A 5,842-nucleotide genomic window follows, 5' to 3' on the forward strand; every position below is an offset into this window, starting at 1 on the left:
ACTGGACTGTCCACAAAAAAAAACAAAAATCCAAGACTAAATAAATAATGTGATCTTTGACTTGCTCATTCTCCTTTTAAAGAAAAAATACAAATTGTTGCAAATGATGAGAAACACATGGTAAAATCATCAATATTCCAGATAATGTCATCAGAAGCATGTCCGCATCCTTCAGGTGTAGCCTCCACTTCTGCTGCCTCGGTCAACAATAGGTATTCCTGGTGAGGCAACCAAAGGTATGAAAACACCTGATTATTACTCAGAACAGAGATGTCAGTCAACACAGCAAAGAGAACCACGTTGACCTTCCGTCAACATGAAGAGAATCCTGTTACACTCGCTCTTTCCTGCACAGTCCAGCAGGTTATGATCCAGCCATTCTTTAGGGTAACAGGAAACAAGTCAAAAAACGGCCACTTTCAGCAAATTGACATAAATTACGGGACACTATGTGCATACTCATAAGGTAATTACTTCCATCATTGCAAAAGCATCCTTTATACTCCCCTAGGTAAGGGATATTGAAAGTTGGAGATGTGTGGACACGATTGATAGAGTGGAAAGTCACAAACCAGGAGAATGCTAAGGCTGTTTAAATGTTTAGGATCTCAGTATTTCTGAAAGGCTTTTTCTATAGAGATGAGATCCAGAGAGGATAAATGACAGGTATAACTAGGAAGTGGCAAGATTTGGGGGGAAGACCCAGACATGCTGACTTCTAATTCATTTCACACTAACAAAAAGTGGTTTTCCTGAATGTCTCCAGGCATGCATCCAGCTTCTAGCAATTAAATTCAAACATATATCTACTCTTTAGGAAGACCGGAGCCTAAACCCATTGCCCCAGGCAGTCATCTCTCACATATGGCTCCAATAGCATTGTTGGGAAAACAGCTCAAAGCGCCAAAGACATTTAGGCAGGATCCAAAGCCTCGCCTTTATATAGAAAGCACAATGCACTGAATTTTTTAGTGTATCTATTAATTTCGACAGGGAGTTCTTAGAATTTCATTGTAACAAAATCGACACTTCACCATTAATGTAAGAATGACTTTTAAGTGAATCTTTGATCCAGGAAAATCATTCTGGTTCTGTGAAGGAGCTCGTGTGCATAGGTTTACAAAAATGAACCTGATATTGAAACACTTCATAGAATCTCACTCCAGAAAGTGGGGCTCAAAGTGGCTAATCAGAAATGTTTTCCTCCCATAATTGCCTTTTAAAGAAAGCGAACCTCAGTTTCCACCAACTTTTTAATGCTAATATAATTCAGAAGCTCTTCTTCTGCAGGAGAGTTAGAAGTCTATCTTAATAGTTCCTGGGGCTAGGGGGTTTAGAAATTAAATGTTATTTAGATACCTCTGTGAGCAAGAAAAAAGTACTCTAAATACCCAACTGAATTTTTTTAATCTTTGAAGAAATGTATGAGTCATAGCAAATGCATGTATATGAGCTATACATAGGTATACACACACACACACACACACACACACACACACACATGCACACACACACACACATATAAATTATATAGTTACATAACTACATATATAAAAGATTCATTAAATGTTGTTAGCAATTGATTCCATTTATCTTCTGGTCCCAACCAATATCCACAGTTATTTTGGTAAACTTACCGTTATATTAGTGCATAATGAACCTAATACCATAATCTCATCAGTAAATCTTTAAGGTGGAGATAATAATCTTTAATGATCTTAAAGTTATATATAAAAGATTATATATGAGATATATGTAAAATTGTATGATTATGCTATATATTTGTAACTATAATTAGGCTATCTATAGTTATACTGTATATCTATAAATATACAGTAATGCTATATATGGTATGTATATTTGCTACAACTACCGATGGTTATAGATATGTACATAGCATAACTATATAAAATTTAATATCACAGTTCTTAGACAACTACAAAAGCTAGATCATATCAGTTTCATTTTGTTGAATCAATGTATGAGAGCCTAGTATGTGCCAGTCCTGGTGCTAAAGAATAATAGAGAAATCAAGAAACATGATCACCAACTCCCAAAGCCTTTACAATGTAATGGAAAAGGCAGCCATGGCAATAAGAAATAGAAAGAGTTACGAACACGAAAGTGTTCACATTCTGCCCTAGATCCTTATTAATGAGACCTCTCTTGATCTGGAGACTGGAAGAAAGTATTTTGAAATCCTCTCTATGTGCAATAAGTCATTTGTTCAATCATTTAACCATTCTTTGAGCAAATATGTATTGAAGATCAACTACATGAACAAAATGAAGTGCCTAGCCCAACAAAGCTTTATTGCAGTGAAAAAAGACAGATGATAGGCAAGCAAACAAAACAAAAGACAAATTATGTGAATTTTGTTTTCAGTAACAATATCACGGAAAAACGTCAATAGGGCAAATAGGATATACAGCACGCAGGAGTGTAAGAGCAGGCCCCATGCCGAGCCCTGCGCTGAAGAGGAGCTATCAAAGGAGCCAGCCATGCGGGGATTTAGGAAAACGGTATTCAAAACGGCAGGTACAATAGCCCAGGGACACATCGGGAAGGCCCATCTGTGTGGTGCAGAATGAGCACGGAGCAGAGCGGTGGGAGGTGAAGTTAGGAAAGTGACTGGAAAATTTACACATCTTCACCAGCAAGGGCCACTGACTTGAATATTAGGTCATATGTTTACCTGGATTTTCATTATGCCTGGTAGGCAACCGGTAAATTGGTAAAATCACAACAGATATGCTTAGAAGACTTCAGGGGAAAAGTACATCAGAATTAATATTTTAGTCCCTAACAATCTAGTTGTCCCTTATAGAAGAGTTGACTAAGGAACAATGATTAATAAACATAGACAGAAAAAGAAAAAGATGAATAAAATGTGATGCCAGCTTTCAGGAAATTCTCAGTTCAGTAGATTCCTCTAACCCTTACAACCACCTAATGAATGAAGTATTACTACCCCCATTTTTAACTGAGAAAACTGGTATAAGTGGCATGCTCTAAATTACACACATGATGGACAAACCAGAATTTAATACCAAAATCTTTAATCTCCAAGTCTTGTGAATATTCATTCTAAAATGACCTACTTAAAAATATCACTTTTTCTCTTGGCCCTACCTTTGTAGAAATTGATTTAAACCAATTCACCTTGAAATAAAGTCTTGTAAAACATAACTTCTGTAACTGTGTGCTTGTTTATAGAAGAATGAGAACTAAAGGTAGAATGTTTTAAATTGTGTCTATAAGATCTTAGTTTGACACTGTGAGAAAAAAAGCCTCTATATTACATTCAAAAGTACCCATAATTTGTTGCAGAAAAGTTTATTTTATTATGTAAGAAAAAAAGGTGGGAATTTTTAACTGTCTAGCAATTTTCATTGGTTGAGCAATTTATATGGAATGAACTCTTTTTCAAAAAGAAAAACATTCAAACTAGCAGAAGTCCACTTTCCCACTATCTTTTTTAAATAATCCCTAAGATTTGCTTTTAAATATCAAGAAAACTGTTAAATAATTATTTCCTAATATTCTGTGCTGTCCCACAGAGGACCTGATTAGAAGGTTTCAGAGAGAAAGCAAGTAAGTGAAATTAAGAATGAAGGTAGATTTTACTTAATAAGCTCATTTCTTATAGTCTATATTATTGCAACAATAAAATATGTATAAAGTTAAAATTAACCTTCTTCTGTGCACCTTCCTGCAATCTCATGGGGCAGGGTGCCTCAGGAAGAAGACATCACTATCTTTTTTAAAAAAAATTAATTTTTTATGTATGTGTTCATTCACAACTGTTACGTCACCAGCTCCTCCCTTGAGTAGCTGCAATCTCCCCTGCAGTTAGATGTTCCCCTTCTCTTTCACGCTTTGTCATCAGATAAGCAAGGGAGAACACAAATGTTCTATCCCAGTCCCGGGGCTGTATCCGGGCGGAAAAAAAGCTACTCTCTTTGCTTTAGCTTGCCATATGCATTTTCACATCATGAGTTCTTCACTGCTGGAAAAATTAATGAAGGTGAGTTCCTTTAACTGGCCCTGACTGGTTGAATTCAGGAAAGGCACCAATGACACAATATTTCTGATTTACAGAGTTCACAAAGTACACATTGTCCGAGAAACAGTCACATTTTATTTTCTGGTTTGCTTTTAAAGATGTATATCTCTAAGCAATAAAAACATCTCAGGATATTTTTATTAGGTGGTCCTTGACTCATTAAATGTGTTTATTGTTCAGAACGCCGTAGAAATACTGGCTGGGAAAGGGAGGACCCAAATTCTAGTTTCCTCATGGTAAAGTTAGTGATGGCGGCAGTGGTACGTCTATAAGGCCCTCTCCAGATCTAAGATTCCCAAAGCTGTGCTGGCCACTGATGAGCTTCTTGCTCTGAGGTCTAGCTTTGCCATTTAACTATAGCATTATCATGAAGCAATGGTGAACTGTTTTACTGAATCCTTGTTCTAGCATTTCTGGAGACTATTCCAGTTAAGCGGCAGTACCATTTAACAGGGAAAAGATGTGGCTACTTGCTGTTATCAACTTAGAGAATTTATTTTTATTCAATTACTTCCTAAGATGATACGCACTTCTTTCTAACTTTGGGAAGGGGGATATAGAAGAATAAACCTTATATTTTAGCTTTTAATCCCTCCAAATGTAAATGTAGGCACATTTGTATCTCTGTAAACTTTCTAAAAAACATTCTCATTATTTCCACAATTTAATTTAAAATATGTTTTGGGGCAACTGTTCCAGATATGACAAAGTTTTCAGTCATTCTCTGACATCTTCAACAAGCGTACACCCACAAGGAAGGTTGAATTTGGCGTACTCTTTTGAAATCACAGCTGTCTTGAACATGCTTTAAATCACCTTGACTACACAATGTCCTAGTGCAATGAAGTCAATTCTGCAATCCCAGTGAAATGTCCAAGTTTTCTATCTTCTTCTAATCAGCTTTGAAGAGCCGTTTATATTTTTTAAATGAATAGGTGACTTTTTTGGCCATTATTATTATTATTGCTTTATAATCAGAGAATATGGTCTATATGAGTTCTGCTTTCTGCAATCAATTGAGATTTTCTTTATAGACCAACAGTACATGGCTAATTTTCTTTGCTATTTATGTTTGACAAGACAGTATATTCATTCCTTTTTGGATACAAAGTTAAACATTAAACATGTTAACAGTGTTATTTAAAACTCTAGAGCCTTTCTTGTTTTTATCTAATTGTTCTGTTATTTTCTAGGGCACTATCTTTCACTATAATAGAAAATTCATCATTTTTTTTCTTTGTATTTTTAGCTGCTGTTGATTTACCTCCTTTAAAGCTATACTGTTAGGTACAAAATGTCCATGACTGTTATATTTTATTGGGGATTTTTCCTTTCCTCTGCGTGAAATAACCATTTGTCACTTCGGCTTTTTTACCTGACTTCTGTTTTGTCTTATGTTAATTTAACAATACTAAAACTTTACTTTTGTTAGTGTTAACCTGGCATGTGTTTCCCTTTTTTTCTTTTATTTTTATTATTTTTTAAATATATATATAAAATTTCACTTTCGGCTCTGGGGTACATGTGCAGAACAGGCACGATTGCTGCATAGGTACCTACATGGCGATGCGCTTTGCTGCCTCCAACCCCTGTCACCTGCATCTGGCATTTCTCCCCATGTCATCCCTCCCCACCCTCCCCACCTGCTGCTGTCCCTCCCCTATTCTCCCCCAACAGACCCCAGTGTGTGATGCTCCCCTCCCTGTGTGCATTTCCCTTTTCATTCTTCTAAGTGATCTATTTTGGTTATCTGTTATCAATAAAATATAGATTTTT

Source organism: Saimiri boliviensis, chromosome 8, assembly GCF_048565385.1.
Source record: "Saimiri boliviensis isolate mSaiBol1 chromosome 8, mSaiBol1.pri, whole genome shotgun sequence".
NCBI lineage: Eukaryota > Metazoa > Chordata > Mammalia > Primates > Cebidae > Saimiri > Saimiri boliviensis.